This window comes from Triturus cristatus, chromosome 1_1 (genome assembly GCF_964204655.1).
Source record: "Triturus cristatus chromosome 1_1, aTriCri1.1, whole genome shotgun sequence".
Taxonomy (NCBI): Eukaryota; Metazoa; Chordata; class Amphibia; order Caudata; family Salamandridae; genus Triturus; species Triturus cristatus.
Genome location: NC_140579.1, coordinates 678,242,368 through 678,261,850, shown reverse-complemented (window position 1 = coordinate 678,261,850; position 19,483 = coordinate 678,242,368). Strand labels below are relative to the sequence as shown.

Sequence of the window (19,483 nt, the reverse complement as noted above, 5' to 3'; positions counted from 1 at the left end):
GACTTCTCTTATTTCTGTCCCTACGTCTCTGTCACCTCAAAACACTTTGTCTCCTGTCCTTATGTCAACTTCTTCTCCTTCTGCTTGGCAACGAATGACTGAGACTGTCACTAGTCTTTTGTCTCCTTTCTTTGGGTCACTGAATATGACCCCTGTTTCTGAACGTAAGCAGAGACGTAGTAGGCTCCCTGGTCCCGAAGAGCGGGCAGTGTTAGATCTCCTTGCTCGTAGATGGGTTTCGAATACCTCCAAGAACAGTCGACAAGTGGTTATGGATATCTTCCTACAGTGGGAGGCACCAAAAGAAAGGTATGTTTTTGATGTCATGTGTACCTTCCTTCGTCAGGAGTGGGAAGATAATGAGTTGGGTTCAATTCCACTGGAATTGCTTAATGTTCTGAATTTGCTAAAGGGACGATAGTGGGTTCCGATGTTGAGGAAGCGGTAGAGACACTACTCACTTTTAGGTCTAGACTTCCACCTCAGTTATTGTTCGAACCTGACCCTTCTATTAGGAGAAAAGTGAAGCAGTATCCTATGACAGAGGTTCCCCCTGTATGGAGAGAGGCAGTTGTGGCTGATGCCGCTCATGGTATTGCGGCTGCACCGGCTCATTTTCAGCGAGTGTGGGTGCATGTCCCTTGGAAGAGAGCTGAGGTCCTGGCTCTTAAGCAGACTTTGCCTGACCCCCGTAAAAATCCTGCTGGTTATTATAAGAAGTTGTCTCAGACAGTTGATGCGTGTGTTATGAATTTAGCTGACATAGATATGTTGATGGGTAATGTAGTTCCTCAACCCTTGTGGGCGAAGATCCGTCACGAGGATCACGCGCCAGAGTTAGGTGATACGTGGGTTAATATTACTGCTGCAGATGGTCAGCAGGTAGGAGGTGCCAAACCTGAACCCTTAGTTGCAGAACTACCTGGTAGGATTATTTATTTATTGAAAACTATGATGCCTCCTCTGCGGGTGAATTGGGACAAGTTAGCAGCATGCAAACAAAGAAAGACAAGAGTGTGTCTGATTTCTTCACTAGGTTTGAGGAAACATTCTTTGATGATAGTGGTCAGGATATGAGTACAGAAGGTGGTCAGAGGTTGTTTGTAGATAAGTTTGTTTTTAATTTACTGAACTTTCTAATAAGTTAAAGGACTCTGGGAGTTCATGGGCTGTTTCTTCTTCGGCTCAGATATTGGCTACTGCACAATACTATGAGAATAGAGATAAAGATGAGAAGGATAAAGTAGAGAAGAAGACTAGGGAATTAAAAACGAAAGTTCTTCTGCAGCAGGCTTATCCGCCTCGCCCTAATCAGCGTCAGATTCAGCAACCTTCCCAGTTTCAGCAACCCCCACAGTTTCAGAAACTGTTGCAGAAGCCTGAGTCTTTTGCTTCGCGACTCCCGCTAGGCCCTAATCAGTGTGTGTTAGATCTGGGGGTCTCTAGTTGGCAGGGTAGGTACCACTGTCCAAGTAGGGACCCTTGCTTCTAGTCAGGGAAAGGGGGATACACTGTTAAGATAACCCCTGCTCACCCTCTAGGTAGCTTGGCCTGAGCAGTCCAGGCTATCAAAGGCAATGTGTAAAGTATTTGTACCAACACTCACAGTAACACAGTGAAAACACCACAGATTTACTCCACACCAGTTTTAGAAAAATAATGTATCTTTACTAAAAACTCCACAAGACCAAATATTACAGACAAACCAACATATAATTCAAAAAGGTTACTTTAAGGATAGTTCAAGAGTTTGCAGAAAGTACTCCAGGATGTCAAAATCAGTGTCCTGCACAGTGCGACTCTCAATGCACAAAATGCGACACTCTCGTGCCCAACAGTACCTGTAGTTGCGATAAGGTTCCCAAAAGCTATAACAAGGAAGATGGCAAAGGCGATGCGATGCTCCTGAGATCCTGGGGAGGCTTTGCAGCAGCCCTGCTTCATGCAGCAGAGGTGGATGCGCCGGCTCCGATCTGTAGGGGGAGGATGCGATACCTTTGGCTTTCGTTGCGTAGGTTTCTTAGGGGGAAGCTTCACGCACAGGTTCGATGCGACACTCTTCGATGTGGTGCGATGCGTGGCGCAGCGTTGCCTTCCGGCGCCGCAACTCTCGATGCGCCACGGAACGGGACTCTGCGTCGACGCACGCAGCGATTGGAGACTTTTCACGCACCGGCAGTGGTGCGGCCCGCAAACTGGTTCTGCGACAACCCTCGCAATGGCAGGAAGCTTCACGCTTCGGGACGATGCTCGACGCACTCGGCGATGCGGAGACCCTGCGTGTTGCGATGGTGCCGCGATGAAATTTTCCACGCACTCTCGTCTTGCGACACGCAATCGGATGATGCGCTGGGTACCAGTCACTTCTTGTTCACGCTTCTGCTTCCCAGCTCCCTCAACACAGCAAAACGACCTCCTGAAGCCCCAAGACTGGGCAAGCACTCCAAGGCAGGTCAGAACTCTCTCAGCAGAGTTCCAGGGGAGCTGGTGGTGAAGTCCTTTTGTTCCTGGGACTTCTTAACAGGGAGCCAGCTCTTCTCAGGCCCTTGGAGATCAGAATCAAAAGAAGGGGACACAGCAAAGTCCTTCCCCTCTCCTTGGCAGCAAAGCAAAACAGCAAGCAGGCAGTCTTCTCCTCTTCAGTTTCTTCCAGCTTTCTCCTTGGCAGAGGTTTCTTCTTAGTTCCAAAGTGATCTAAAGTTTTAGGTGTCTGGGGTCCTCTTCTTATACCCCTCCAAGTCTTTGTCTCTCTTTGTTCCAGTGGGGGGATTCCCCTGCTCAAACCGGTTCCTGGGTGTGCTCTGCTCTGGAGCACCTGGTTCCTTTCAGAGTGAGGGGCAGGGTCGTTAGACGCTCAGCAGGAGGTGGAGCCTTCTTTGTGCCAGCAGAGGCAGAGTCCTCAGCCTGGCCAGCAGGGGGTGGAGCCAGCTTTGTGTTTGTCAGGGGCAGCCCTATTCAGACCCAGGGACTACTCCTCCCACCCATCTAAAGCAGATCTCCCTATTCACCCTGCTGCTGACTCATCCAGGCTCCTGGAGCCACCTAGCACATCACCTGACACCAGTCAGCCAACCAGCACACAGGCACACAGGAAGGTTAAACAGGAGAATAGCTACTTTCTAAAAAGTGCTATTCTCACACAGTGAATTTAAAAACCATCTTGCTAAAAAGATGTATAATTAAATTCTGAACACAGAGATACCAAACTTGGATTTTCTATCTTGCCCTTATGGGAAGATAGGCATGTAAACAGCCTTCCCCATTCTATCCTATGGGCAAGATAGCCTCTCAGCAGTGAAAAACGAAAATGGCTGTAATTCACTACCAGGGCATGTTACACACCTCAGTACATGCCCTACCTTTCAGATACACTGCACCCAGCCCAGGGGGGTACCTAGGGCCACCATAGGGATGCCTGACATGTACAGAAAGGGAAGGATAAGGCCTGGTCAGTGGGTGCACTGGCCAGGTCGACCTGGCAGTCCTGGACTGCACATAGGCACTGCAAGCAGGCCTAAGACATCATTTTAGCGCTACTCCTGTGGGTGGCACAATCAGTGCTGCAGCCCACTAGTAGCATTTGAATCACCAGCCCTGGCACACGCAGTGCACTTTACTAGGGGCTAACAGGTGAAACAAATATCCCAATCATGGATAACCAATCAACACAATAATTTACCAAGGGAGCACTTGCACTTTGACACTGATCAGCAGTGGCAAAGTGCCCAAAGCATCTAAACCAGCAAAAACGAAATCCAGCATAGCATCAAAAAATACAGGAGGTAGAGGCAAAAAGTCAGGGGTAACCACGCCAAAGATGCCAGGTCTAACAGTGTGCTTATTGTAAAGAAGAAGGTCACTTCAAGAATAGTTGCCCGATCTTGCTACAGCGTGCGAATGGTATGTCTGGTCTGAGAGGTCGTGGTGGTTTCCAGCAAGTACCTAGGGGTAGGGGACGTGGTACGTTTCCCCAGAATGAACGTTCCTTTTCCCCTCAGAATTCTATGAATTAATTTGACCAACAGAATGTTCCGACCGTCCAGTCCGCTCAGTACTACACTGATGATTATTATGTTGGAAGTGAGAGTGCTGGTTTAAATGATAGTTAGGACAGCCATGGACAAAGGGAGGGAGTAGTGTCAGTTCCAGTAGACCAGAGTGGCCCTTATGTTGAAGTGATTACATCAGGTGTGGCAGAACCTTTTCTTTTGGATACTGGTGCAGCAAAGAGTTCTATCATGCACTCTAAACTCCCCGGCGCACCTTTGTCTGGCTTGGCCAATGTTTCAGTAGGATTTTCTGGCGCCCCAGTTCGTAATCCGGTTTCTTGTCCTTTGCCCCTTTCTATTGGTCCCTGTGAATTGGAGGCTCCCCTTATTCTAACGACGGGCTGTGGCGAGAATCTGTTGGGTTTGGACTTGTTGAAAAGATTGCATGCGACATTACATTGTTCTCCTTCGGGAGTACATTTTACGGTGGGTAAGAAAGTGATTTCCCCGATGTATCTGTCTAAGGATCGCCTTCCACTGGAACTGCGTTCTCTCCCTGATACACTTTGGGCTACAGGTCCCAATGATGTTTGTCTCTTGCAGATTCCACCCTACGTTGTTACCCTTAAGTTGAATGCTAAATTACCTCGCATTCCCCAGTACAAAATTTCCAGTGATGGCGAAAGAGCTCTTTTAGCGATTATCTATGATTTGGTTGAGAAAGGTGTGGTTGAAGAAACGAGAGGAATGTGTGAAGATACAACAGAAAGTGTGAAGATGATTCAGGCAGAAGCTACTGAGAAAGAATTGAGTATGTGGAGAGAGAGTACGGGAATGTTGGATTCAACAGGCTGTTGGGTTGAGTTGTCAGAGCACCAGCGATGGTTGTTGCCGGATGCATATGTGCTTCCGGTGGTTACTATGGCTCATGGGTTGGCTCACATTAGTTCAAAAGGGATAAGTAAGTTGTTGGCTCCGGTATGGCAGAATGGTGGAATTCCTAAGTGTGCTGAGAATTTGGTTAAACACTGCATGATTTGCTTGATGCATAATCCTGGAAAGGGAACCCCAACTCCAGCGGGTCATTTTGCTCCTCCAACGTATCCGTTTGAGGTGCTGCAGATAGACTATATTCATATGGAAAGATGCAATAACTTGAAGTATGTCCTTGTGGTTGTTTGTGCCTTTTCCAGATGGATAGAGGCCTACCCCCTAAAGGATAATACTGCCTTGTCCACAGCCAAGGTTTTGCTCAAAGAATTGTTTCCCAGATATGGCTTGCCGAGGATGGTATGGAGTGATAATGGAAGTGAATTCGTGGGTCAGATTATGAAGAAAGTATGTGCGGGTCTGGGTATTAAACAGAAATTTCACGCTGCGAATCACCCCCAGTCAGCAGGCCTGGTCGAGTGCTATAATGGCACTCTGAAGCTGAAGTTGGCCAAGGTGCAAGCGAGCTCTGGTCTTACATGGCCCGATGCCTTACCATTGGCACTTTTGTCCACGAGAACGACAGTACATTCTCGCGTGGGACTTAGCCCATACGAGATTGTTTTTGGACACCCGGCGAATGTCTGGGGTGTGCCGAGGCCTAAGAAGTACAGTGATATCGAGTACCCTATGTTGGTTGACTACTTACATGATTTGACTGCTAAATTGCGTGTTCTTCACCAACAGGTCCATGACACTTTGCCTTCAGTTTCTGTAGACGCAGGCCACACGATTCAACCTGGTGACTGGGTTCTAACCAAGAATTTCCAGAGGTCAAAGAACTTGGAACCAAGATGGACCGGTCCATACCAAGTCCTGTTATCAACTCGGACTGCTATTAAGGTGTTCGGCAAGAAAAACTGGGTACATGGTACCAATTGTAAGAAGATACCTTTGCCCTTACCGTACGATAAGTGGGTCCGGGAAGGTGTTGTCGATTCCGAGAGTGAAAGGGTTCCGAGATTTGTACCTTTTAGCGATGCACATCTGGAATGGACTCAGTCAGAACGTGCGGATGATAAAGTCTTGCAAGAAGCTGGGCCGCCGTGTTTGAGACTTGATACTACGCACCCAGAGACACTCTTTCAGGATCAAACTGTGCCTGGTAAAGAATGCTACAACTTAAGGTCTAAAAAGGACAAATAAAATTTGAATTTTTTTGTGAATTACACTCTTTCAGACAAGAGACTATTTTTCTTTTTCTTTTTCGAACCACCATCCGGGTTCAGCTGCAGGGTCGCGGTATAAGAACTTAAGGGGTGGCCCGCGTATTGACGAAAGGTCTGCGGTTCTAGGGATGTCTAGGACGCCTGGACGCACACTTGAGTGAAGAAGGAAAATTGCAGCGAGCAGCACGTTAGAGGATGGAGTCTGTTGTAACTGAAAGATATGTTGAGAGAATAGATCTTAAGATAAGATTTTGTACATTGATACATAGAAAATGTTTTATAATATTGTGCTTTTTGATGTTTTTAAGTATCACATTAGCTTGTGTGGGTTGGACTGTCTATGCTACACAACAGACATCTGCACCCACCTCCCAACCTATGCTTTCTTTCACTACTGTTTCTTTGTACCAGTTTTATACGTTGCCTGAACATGAACAGACAAGGAGATCAGAATTTGTCAACAACTCGTTTATACAGTTGTTGCATCAGCATCAGTTAGTAGTAAATACCACTAATTGTTGGGTTTGTGGTCTTATGCCTCATACGACAGATAAAGGTATGCCATATTTGCTTTTGCCTTTTTCTTTTAATGGGTCTGTATGGGCTTTTCAGACCATGTTTATCTATGCAAATGAGATACGCCCCTTACGTTCCCTTAAAGATAACTCGGGCAATAGTGCCTTAATAAGGGGAATAGTAGCTATGATCCGAGATATTGATGCATATAATGCTATCCCTAAGGATGAGGTGCAGGCTTACGTTGGTTGGAACGTGACTGGATATAGTACCAGTTTGACAGAGAAGGAGAGATGAAAAAGGTCTCCCCCTATTTGGATTGTACCCCACCGAGGCCACTTTTGTTTTCAAGGTAATGGTCGGAACCCGAAAGCTCAGCTAGGTAAGAGTGTGTGTGCTCAAACCTATGTCTATTCATCTCGGACTTCTCCACCGTTTGTGCCAGCTAAAGGCACATATTTTGTTTGTCATGACAGAGCCTACACATGGTTGCCACCTGATTTTTCAGGAACGTGTTATGTGGTGTTTCTACTTCCCCCTACATACACTACTGCTTCAGACTATCATAGAACGAGATATGGTAGAGGTGTCTTCAATAAGGAAGATACCGCAGCACATGAAGTAGGAGATTTTTTCAAGGGCTTCTTGCCCTTTTGGGGTCCTATGATCAATAGTATAATCAAGAAACAAGATGATGCGAAGGAACCAATCAAATAATAATTCTTTCACAGAATGAAGGAAACCACAAATTATCCTTCACGGTAAATTAATTAAATATATGAATAAATCATCTGGTATTAATATCATTGTCTGAACACAGTGTCATTAGATAATTTTCCTTTATCAATATTTAGATAAAGATTCGCACACACATAATTCAACAATGAACATGAATGTATTACTCAAAACATAAAAAAAGCAAAAACAATTTTCAAAGACAATTCAATCTAATCCTTATTGCCCTAAAGAAAATAATGGATGTAGACACTTCTGTCGTGAACATTCCATTGGTCAAAGTCGCCCCATTGTGTAGTACTGAGAGGTATTGAAAATTACACCTCTAAACAAAGTTTCTTAGTGCTACATATGTCTTATTTAGACAATAATTCAAATTCATCCGGGGCTCTTTGTAATCAAAAAGTCGACGCATTTCAGCCCAACTTGCTTGGGGGCCTCATCAGGACTAGGGTATATAAGAGAAAATTTCCTGGAACCACATCAATATCTCAGTTATTCCATCATATTAATGCGTTGGAATGTCTCCATCGATAGACTGAACAACTCAAACACCAAACATTAACGGTCCAAGGCATGTACCGGGACTGCCAAAATCAACAACGCACAATGAAATCCGCAATGTCATCTGACAAGGAAGTGACTTCTTAAGTGATCCAGGATCTATCGCTGACTGGACTACCTCTTCACACGGTTCCCAAAGCGGAATCCCGTACTATGATCAATAGTAGGCATATTCGAAAGCTTGTCCGCGTTGTTGAAGCTACTATTAATGAGACAGCAGGTGCTCTTAGTAATGTTACAGCTGAGCTTCAAGCGGACCATCTTATGACTTTGCAGAACCATATGTTATTAGACATCATACTTGCAGATCGAGGAGGAGTATGTAAATTGATTGGATCCAGTTGCTGTGTTTACATACCAGATAATGCCCCTACAGTGTACCAAGCCATCTCTAGGCTGTATAAAATCTCTGAGTCTATCCATGTAGACGAAGGAGACTGGTCATTGACAGGATGGTTTTGGGAACTGCTGTCCAAATGGGGATGGAAGATTTTGACATTACTTGGTATGGTTTTAACCATCCTTTTCTCTTGTTGTCTTTGCATCCAGTGTGGTCCCGCCATTTGTAGTCTTTGTGCTACTATGTGTGTTCGGAGACCTGTCCCGAGAGAAGTAGAGAATAATAAGATGATGCTACAGCAACACCTTGATGACCTAATGAATATCGACATAGACCTAGATTCAGATTAACATGAGTCTTAGGTTATTGCCTACGTTATGTTATGTTATGTTATGTTAAAACTTTATTTCTATAGCGCACGGCTACTCCAGAGGAGTGTCCCGGCGCTTTATCGGGGCAGCTCGATAAGACATAACATCATAAAACAGACAACGAACAAAAGAAAAGAAACGTCCTAAAGGTTAAAAAGCCAAGTCTTAAGGCTCTTCCTAAACAGAAGGAGAGTAGAGGAGGACCGTAGGTCCAAAGGCAAGGAGTTCCACAACTGAGGGGCCCTCAAACTAAAAGAGCGTCCCCCAGTGCGAGCCTTCCTCACTCGGGGAACCACAGCCAGGAACAAAGATTCCGACCGCAGAGATCTAGCTGGGCGGTAGAAAGCCAGTCTCCGTTGTAGGTACTTTGCTCCGGCGCCAAATAGCGCTTTATGCGCCAAGGTCAGTGCTTTAAACATAATCCGCTTCCGGATGGGCAACCAATGAAGCGATCGCACCAGAACCGAAGCTCTTGCACGCCTATGGAGACCAAAAATAGCACGGGCCGCGGAGTTCTGCACAACCTGCAGCCGCTGAACAAGATACTCCGGAAGACCTACATAGAGGACGTTCGCATAGTCCAGTCTGGAGCCTATTAAGGCTTGCACAGTGATCTTTCTATGCTCTTCTGTAAGCAGAGGCAGGAACTTCCGGAGCATCTTGAGTATGCCAAAGCAGGTGCCCACCAGGCCAAGAATATGTGATCTCAGCGACAGATTATTGTCAACCTTCACTCCCAGATTTTTTGCCACAAGCGATGCCTGGGCGGGGGGACACATACCTAATGGCCACCAGGCCTACCAATCGGGGTCCAGAGAGCAGCTGAAGAACAGCACCTCCGATTTATTGGAGTTTGCTTTAAGGCTGTTACGCTGGAACCAGCTAAAGACCATCTCCAGGCAACCCCGGATGTTCTCTCCATCAAAATCCTGATCTTTCCCACACGTGAAGAGCAGTTGAGTATCATTCGCGTAGGATACGAACTGGGCCCTAAAGGACTCCACCAGTGCCGCCAGAGGTGTCATAAAGATGTTGAACAGAGTCGGGCTCAACACAGAACCCTGTGAAACACCGACTCCCAATGGCGGCATCTCGGCGGAGCTCGGAGAGGCCCAGACCGTTTGCCGGCGGCCCTCGAGAAAAGATGTAAACCACTTGAACACCGACCCCCTCAGACCGATGTCGTAGAGTCTGGAGAGGAGCACCTCATGGGGGACGGTGTCAAAGGCCGCCGACAGATCCAGCATGACAAGCATGGCCCTTCCTCCAGAATCCAGTGTCTCCCTGATGATCTCAGACACTTCCAGAAGTGCCGTCTCCGTGCTTAAGTTAGGGCGAAAGCCGGACTGCGATGGGTGAAACAAGTCATTGGATTCGAGAAAGCTAGAGAGAACGCCATGTACATGCTTCTCCGTGATCTTGGCCAAGGCCGGCAGAAGGGAAATCGGCCTATAGTTGGCCAAAACCTCAGAGTCCAACCCAGGCTTTTTGAGGAGGGGGATCACCATAGCCCTTTTCCAGGGCAACGGGACCCTCCCCTCCCTCAAGGACAGATTCACCAAAGAATTGACCAATGGGTTAACCACGGACGCCATCTTGGCCAAAAATTTGGCTGGACAAGAATCCAATGGCGAGCCCGATTTAAAATTAGCCAGAAGAGCTAGGGAAACATCGGCAGAGACAGATGGAAACTCAGCAAGAACCGCACCCTGCATGGACGGGGAAGATAATCCGGCCTTCGGACTAGAACTCACTTTCGCGGACCTCCTGGATAGACTTTATCTTATCCGTGAAAAATTTAGCAAGATCACAAACCCAAAGCTCCGATGGAACACTGTGGGACACGTTGGATCTGGGCGCCGTGAACTCCCTCACCACAGTAAAGATCTCTTTACAAGAGTTAGAGGCAGCCTCAATCCTCCTAGCCAGATATTCCCTTTTCTCCCGGAGAATATCCTGATGATAGGATTTGATCATTGTCCTACAAGCCAATCTGACCTCCGGATCATAGTGGAGGCGCCATGCCCTCTCAGCCACCTTACACTGGGCACGGGTGGCACACAATGCCTCAGTGAACCACGGAGCTGAAACCCTCTTAGCCCTTTCCCGAGGGGCCATTACGGGGGCCAGATCATTCAACCTCTCCAACAGCCACCCCTGCAAGGACTCCACATCCTGCTCTAAATCCCCTGAAAGAGGGCAAGGATGGTCCATAGCAGCCTGGGCCAGCAACTCAGGCGTGACTCTATGCAGAGCCCTTCGCACAGCGCCATGCTGTCTAGGGGCACTGTTGGGTAACTTTTCACTACCCAATACACAGAATCTGACCAGCCTGTGGTCAGTCCAAAGCACCGGAAGGAGCTCAACGTCGACGAGAGGAACCGAGGAAAAAACCTGATCTAAAGTATGTCCCTTGTCGTGTGTGGAACCAACCAAAAAAGGGACAAGACCAAGAGGGGCCGTAACGTCAAGCAGTTTTTTCACATCCGGATCATCGCCGGCATCCATATGAAAATTAAAATATCCCGCCAGAAGACAGTGCTGCGCACTCAAAGCCATGCCAGATATGGCCCCCTGAAGATCGTCAAAAAAAGAGCCCACTGGTCCGGGAGATCTATATACCAACAGCCCTTTCAAGGCTTGATGCGGGGTCAATCTGATAGTGAAGGCAAGGGATTCGGCTCCTGCAATGGTATCCAAAGAAGAAATAGAGCAGGTAGCTGACTTTTTCACTACTACCGCCACCCCTCCTCCCCTGCCTTTCACTCTATCTTGACGAAAGATTTTATAATCTGAAGGAAATGCCGCCATGATGTCCGGATTAGACGTCTCCCCCAACCAAGTTTCTGTCAGCAGGAGACAAAGTGGATTTTCTCTGACAAGGAGATCAAAGATCTCCAAGGCGTGCTTACCTACCGATCTCGTATTAAGCATCAAGCAGAGGTGTTTAACACAAACCTCGTCTCTCCGAAATGGAGCGACCGGGGCATAACCAGGCGACCAACCGCAGCCAGGGCACAACCGTTTACCCCTGTAACGGCCCGGGAACACGGAGCGGCAAGCACAAGAAGTGCTTTGCAAAGCACGTAGTTCCCTAGCAGTGTAGCAAACCATTTTACCCAAAGAGGAGAATTACAGAATTACAGCCAGGCACTGTCGCCGCTCCGCCGCCTCCGAGACGCTGACGGACGCAGACGGGCAGGACTCTGGCAACCCCGCTGCGCGATCCCGCTGCGCTAAGAGGAGTGGTTTAAATAGGTCCTCCAGATGAGGTCCTACCTGCCCCACAAGGACGCTAAAGATGGCGCTGCCAGAGCACCCACTGCCCATCCCAAAATGGCGCTCAAAGTCGGAGCGCTACTATGCCAAACCACCCGGGAGCCCGGACCCGCTAAAAGAGCGGTGATTCACCAGTTTTATATGGAGTAAGGGGGAACTCCTGTCTAACAGCAGAGATAGAGAGACATCGAAAAACACACTTAATAAAAACAGTAAGTAGAAAATAAAACGCGCTAGCAAACTGCGCGAGCGTGCCTTGAAGAGCCGCCCCTCCGGGCAAATGTAACCAAAGAGGGCGAGCACACACGAGGACCGCCTTAAATAGGTCCTCCAGATGAGGTCCTACCTGCCCCACAAGGACGCTAAAGATGGCGCTGCCAGAGCGCCACTGCCCATCCCAAAATGGCGCTCAAAGTCGGAGCGCTACTATGCCAAACCACCCGGGAGCCCGGACCCGCTAAAAGAGCGGTGATTCACCAGTTTTATATGGAGTAAGGGGGAACTCCTGTCTAACAGCAGAGATAGAGAGACATCGAAAAACACACTTAATAAAAACAGTAAGTAGAAAATAAAACGCGCTAGCAAACTGCGCGAGCGTGCCTTGAAGAGCCGCCCCTCCGGGCAAATGTAACCAAAGAGGGCGAGCACACACGAGGACCGCCTTAAATAGGTCCTCCAGATGAGGTCCTACCTGCCCCACAAGGACGCTAAAGATGGCGCTGCCAGAGCGCCACTGCCCATCCCAAAATGGCGCTCAAAGTCGGAGCGCTACTATGCCAAACCACCCGGGAGCCCGGACCCGCTAAAAGAGCGGTGATTCACCAGTTTTATATGGAGTAAGGGGGAACTCCTGTCTAACAGCAGAGATAGAGAGACATCGAAAAACACACTTAATAAAAACAGTAAGTAGAAAATAAAACGCGCTAGCAAACTGCGCAAGCGTGCCTTGAAGAGCCGCCCCTCCGGGCAAATGTAACCAACGTAATGGCAAAAGGAGGGTCTGAGGTTCTGTAATTCTCGAGTCTGACTCCATTTTGTTCTGTGCCACCATTTTGTGTTGCCCTCACGTAGGCCTGTGAAGGTAGCCTGGCGAATAAAGTGGCCTGGCCTTCTTAGTTCATGTATACATTAACTAGGTTTCTTTTTGACTCTGAAATGAACTGTAAGAAACAGACCTCTGCACCTGAAACTGACCCCGCAAAGCCAATTTCCCTGATCGATCTTTGTCTGAGATTGCCAATCAATGTTCAGGACATCGTTAACTTTTAGTTTCCTTGCACATGCCTTATCTTGTTCAGCATCTGTTACCGTTTCTTTTTTTATGTTTCTTTATTACATGGGTTATGCTTTCAATTATAGGTTTGACCGGCTTGTGGAGATTGAATTTGGGACATTCCTAATAATTAACTTTTGGGTTGGGATACTGTAAATTGAGTTTTTGTTATGTGACACTTTGTTTGAAAATGTACTTTATTAGCTAGAATTTTGTGCAGTGGGTGTACATTTATAATGTGAATATTTGGTATAAAAGGAGACGTCTAATAAACTTGGTCTCTGATGCCATCCAGAAGTATTCCGTGTCTCTGTATACCAAGACAGGTGAACTCGAAGATCTTAGGCGTGTCCCTGACGCCGCTGGGTTAGACCCCGGTTCTTCAACAGGTCAGAGGCAGCGGTCAGCAAGGGCCCACAACTACGTGGCGTTGACTTGAGCTGCACAGAATTAGTGGCACCTGAAGTATTCAGTGTGTGTGCAGCCAGTGATGATGCGTCGTCCGAGCGGGCCGCACTGGATGCAATGTCTGTTGCCTACTGGACTCTACAATTAATGAATCAAGACTGAATTTGAATTGTGAGCATTGCTGACCGCAGTGTAGGCTTATGGAACAAAAGATGAAATATGTATGGAATACATTGTCGAAATATTGGATCTTCTGAGTATAATCTTGTTGTTAGAAATTAGCATTTAAAAAACCTTAGAAATTCACTGAAAAAAGCATAGGTCAGCAAGGGCCCACATCCACGTGGCGTTGACTTGAGCTGCACAGTTAGTGGCACCTGAAGCTTTCAGCATATGCGCAGCCAGCGATGATGCGTGGTTCGGGCGGGCCGCACTGGGAGCAATGTCTTTTGCCTAGTAAATTCTGCCTCAACAAGGTCACGTGGCGGTTACTTGTGGTGCACTGAGTTAGTAGCACCTGAAGTACTCAGCGTGTGTGCAGCAAGCGATGATGCGAAGTCCGTGCAGCCCGCACTGGTAGCAATGTCTGTTGCCTACTGGACTGCGTCATCTGCAATCACGACTCGATCTGAATTGTTAGCCCTGCTGTCTGCAGTGTAGGCTGGAGGCAGCGGTCAGCAAGGGCCCAAAGCTACGTGGCGTTGACTTGAGCTGCACTGTTAGTGGCACCTGAAGCACTCATCGTGTGCGCAGCCAGCAATGATGCGTGGTCCGGGCGGGCCGCACTGGAGGCAATGTCTGTTGCCTACTGGACTCTGAAATTAATTAATCAAGACTGAATTTGAATTGTGAGCCCTGCTGACCACAGTGTAGGCTGGAGGCAGCGGTCAGCAAGGGCCCACAGCCATGTGGCATTGACTTGAGCTGCACAGTTAATGGCACCTGAAGCACTCAGCGTGTGCGCAGCCAGCGATGATGCGTGATCTGGGTGGGACGCACTGGGAGCAATGTCTTTTGCCTAATTAATTCTGCCTCAATAAGGCCCAGTGGCGGTGACTTGTGGTGCACTGAGTTAGTGGCACCTGAAGCACTCAGCGTGTGCGCAGCCAGCAATGATGCGTGGTCCAGGCGGCCCGTACTGGTAGCAATGTCTGTTGCCTACTGAACTGCGTCATCTGCAATCGCGACTCGATCTGAATTGTGAGCCCTGCTGTCCGCAGTGTAGGCTGGAGGCAGCAGTCAGCAAGGGCCCACAGCTACATGGCATTGACTTGAGCAGCACAGTTAGTGGCACCTGAAACACTCATCATGTGCGCAGCCAGCGATGATGCGTGATCCGGGTGGGCCACACTGGGAGCAATGTCTTTTGCCTAATGAATTCTGCTTCAATAAGGTCACATGGCGGTAACTTGAGCTGCACTGAGTTAGTGGCACCTATGGCTCTCAGTGGGTGCGCAGTCTGCGATGAATGCATGGTCGCGGCGGGCTGCACTGGTAGCAATGTCTGTGAGGGCCGCCACCCCAGCAGACTCGTTGGCCTTCCCGGAAGTGAACCACACCTAGAGCCCGGCCTATTTATTCACACTCTTACGCTGGAGTGGCGTACGTCGGACCAGCCCACTCCGCTTACAGTTACAGGGGGGATGACACAGCTACATGACCGAGATCTTCCCCACTGCCTGAGGTAACATGGTTGCGTCCACTGTCCACAACACTACAAGCACCAGCAGTATATGTCTACATGGAGAGGTCTGTGCTCTGCATAGTGAGGTCTGTCCAGCACATCACCGCTACAATTGGCATTGTGTGCATTCTTATTCATGGGTGACTTGCCTCCTTCACACATACTTGGTTCCCACCTCTCCCAACATTCAGCTATTGTGTGGCTGAGGGGCCATGCCATTTTCAGAACGTCCGCTGTCCTGTTCTGCGCTACCTCGGTGGTAGTCGGGGGGGTCTTGGGGGTGGTGGAGGTGGGTGTTGTGGCCCTGTTGGGTGTCGCAGCTGCATGATCGGTAGCTCTTCAGATGTGGCTCTGGGCTGAGCTCCTTTTCATACTGTCGGTAGTCGTCCTGCTTTACACCTGTAAAAGGCAGGTGTTAAATTCCTACTGCTAACGTGTCTTATTGCCTGTTTTTGGATCGCATTGCAGATTTAGCTAGTCATTGAAAATATCGGGAAGTGGTGTTTTTTCGTGTTTTTTGGACGGGAACGCCTACTCTGCACATCATCCGTGGTGATGGTTTTTTTGGAAGCTATCGCTGGAAAACTGGCGATATCGGCAGTTTGCACCAGGTTGAGAATGGGAAGATAATTCTTTCGCTACTTTTGCTGCGCTAAAGTGCCGATAACTCGGCGATAAGTCATTGAGAATACGCCCCATCGTTTTTTGGTTTTTTCCGTCCGGATTCGTGCACCCAGCCGCTTAAAAAAAAAACTCAAATGATGTTTTTGACCCTAGCGGTCTTTGTGGGATCCCCTGAGCAGGCCTAGGGGGTCAGGGTGTTTGTACCCTGCCCACTTTTCTTGTTTTTTCACCTTTTTTTAACTCTTTTCTTGTGATTCACATGTAGCTACAACAAACTCCTAATAAGCACATGGGCTCGTTTTAGAGCCACCCTATAACCCAACAGTGGGGACTTATCGCCGAGTTATCTGCACTTTAGCGCAGCCAAAGTGGCGAAAGAATTATCGTCTCATTCTCAAGTTGGTGCACACTGCCACATAGCCCACAGGCTGACGGTACCAACACAGTGGACAACCAACATCCCTCTGCAGACAAAGCTGCTGGCTGTGCTGCACCTGTTCGTCTCTGGCACCTTCCAACCAACAACTGCCAGAGTCGGAGAAGTCTCACAGCCAGCCCTATTAAACTTCCTCATACATGTCTTGGATGCATATCCACAAAACCAACAGCGGGCCTCTGTATCTGCACCACCCGCTCTTCCCAATTCGTAGAATTCCTGCGAAACCAACCCTAACCCCAGCCGTTGCCTTGCGCCTCTGTTCTCAAGATCCAAGAATGTGGTTTCTGAAATGGGTGTGCGCCAGGTTATGAAGTTCAGTAGTCAACAGTAGTGGAAAACAGTACTTTATTACAAAAACATAAATTAACAACACGAAAACATCAAACAACGAGTGCCATTCCCAACGGGGAACATTATCAGGGCAACTTGTGGATCCAAATAACTGCAGATCGTCCTGGAAATCCCAATACAATTCCATATTCCGAAAGTCTGTATTCAGAAACCTGTTGGATAAATCTTGACAAAGGTCAAGCATTCGTATGGTCACAAACGTAATCTGGTACAATTTATTGCACTTGGACAAACCGGAATGCTTACAGGTATGATCAATCCTGCACAAAAAGAGCGTAACAGAAGTTTGTGTGGTTGTAACCTTCGTAGGAAAGAAAAGGAAGGTTATCACCACACGAACTTCTGTTACGGTCTCATTATGCAGGATTTATCATATCTATAAGCATCACGGTTCGTATCAGCTTGATACCCCTGCAGCTTCACTTCACCCACACTGCGCAGGAACAGCTGGAGACCAAGCAAGGTAACCACGCCATAGCAGGCTTCCCGCACGTGTTGGGGGCAATTGACTGCACACATGTACTACTTGTGCCCCCTGCCGACACTGCACACAATCACCGCAACAGAAACTACACGCATTCCAACAATGTGCAGGCAAAACTGAACCACCGTGGCCTGTACACAAATGCCGTTGCAAACTTCCCAGGCAGTGTGCATGATTCCTACATCTTCCACAAGCACCCCAGCACTGGTCCCCAGACCGGTCCGCTGCCCAGCGATGACTGCCCGACCCTGTGCACGCAGACCTCAATGCTCACCTGCCGCCACCGGCATGTCTCCAAGAGGGCCCACCACGTGTCGTAGCAACCTCCTCAGCCGTCGCTGGATTCCGCGGCACAGGCCCCCAGCGCATCCTACTGCACCGTGCCGAGGAGTCATGTCTGTACACCCTGCTGCCTTTGGTGTACACGCGGTCCAGCTGAGCTCACAATTCAAATTGGGTCTAGATTGCCAGGATGGCATATCGAGGCCTACGCATCACCGTAGGCTGCACACCTGCTCAGCTCTGGTGCCACTAACTCAGTGCAACTCAAGTCATCGCCACGTGGCGGGAGGCCCGTGTCGGCCAAAATGCCCCGGCTGCCACCAACTCTGTGCACCTCAAGTCATCACCACATGGCGGGAGGCCAGTGTCGGCCAAAGTGCCTCGGCTGCCACCAACTCTGTGCATGTCAAGTCATCGCCACATGGCGGGAGGCCCGTGTCAGCCAAAGTGCCTCGGCAGCCACCAGCTCTGTGCACCTCAAGTCATGGGCCCTGTATGATTCAATATCGTGGTGCGGACGCCATCATGTCACCTCTGGCAGTAGGGAATGTGATGTGGTAGGTCCCTAGGCCCTCATGCATAAATAATACCCACGCAGACACACCCAGATAGGGAGTGGAAATGGCCTCGAGCACGTGCACCCGGCCCTTTTTTTGGCAGGGGCACATGTCCTGTGACACCAGTGCTGGATGGCTGTGGTGTGGGTGTAAACCAGCCATGAGGGAGTGCCTGTGGCATGCTGACAACTATACCTGTGATCAGCAGATCACTACAGGGAAGACCTGGGACATGTAGCTTTGTCGTTCCCCCCCTGTAAGCTTAAGCGGAGTGGGCTGGCCTGCATAGGGGTGTGAACAATGACCCCGGGGCTCTGGGCGTGGTTCCATTCTGGGCTGGACAAGGAAGTAACAAATGGGTGTGTCTCGGTTGTAGTATCGGCGCCACCCAGAGCGCAATCGGTAATTTTGCACCCTGTGACTCAAGTTCCACAACATGAACAACATGGACATAAGGGGGAATCACTGACCCTACATTCATCCATACTTCTACACATGAATGATTATAGACTTCTCTGTGAATTTGAATGTTTAATGCACATTCAGTGGATTGTTGTCTTAAGGTATTTTCTTGTCTTGTTTTGTTATAGCCAGTATTATGTACTCATTCAATCACTCCGCCAATTCCCAAGCACTTATAAATTCACCATGCACTTTCCTTGCAGTAGTCTCATCATCCAGTCAGTACCCATGTACTCATGTAATGACCCTGACACTAAGACATGCACTGCTACAATCCCCTGTGCACTACCCATGCAGTCCTCTAATCACCTACAAACTACACATTCTGTCCTTCAATTCCCCAGGTAGTACCCATGCAGTCCAGCAATCACCCTGTCACTCCCCATGCACTCCTCGAATCAATCAGACAGTACTATTGTCAGGAAATATGGCCTTACCCCAGACAAGTATGGGTGGAGATTCAGGGACAACCATAAGGTGCCCTAGGAGTCCTGGGTGGATTTTGTGGATTCCTTTTGCAAGGCACTAAATGGTTGGGTAAAGGGCAGTGAGGTGAATGATTACAATTGGCTGTATGATCTGTTTGCAAGAGAGCACATGTTCAGTAATTGTTTTCCAGAGCTGCACCAACACTTGATTGATAGTAAACTCACTACCCCATGGAGCTTGCTAAAGAGCCAGATCGCTGGTTCAGCACCAGGGTCAATAAGAAGGTCAATAAGAAGGTATCTGAGGGCAGGCAGGGTCCCAATCAGAAGAAGGAGGGGAGGACTAACATAAAAATAAGGAGTTCTCTAAAGGGCCCCAAACTAGTTCCACGGGTCATGACTCCCACCCCCAAGTAAGAAAAAGAAGAGATGGTTCCATGACAGTAAGTCTTCAAGAAAGGCACCCGCCAAGTGCAATGAGTGCCAACAGGAAGGGCATTTCAAGGGGGATGCCAAGTGTCCCAAGCAGGCACAGCCC

At 48.5% G+C, this 19,483-nt stretch overlaps 1 long non-coding RNA gene across 1 annotated transcript in view; it reads left to right on the top strand.

Moving 5' to 3' along the window:
- LOC146870875 (uncharacterized) overlaps window positions 1-7,698 on the top strand; it is a 76,623-nt gene extending 68,925 nt beyond the window's left edge. Inside the window, exon 3 of the long non-coding RNA XR_014979792.1 lies at window positions 5,667-7,698. This is a non-coding gene — a long non-coding RNA (uncharacterized LOC146870875). The remainder of the gene's footprint in view (window positions 1-5,666) is intronic.
- Window positions 7,699-19,483: the final 11,785 nt, after the last annotated feature.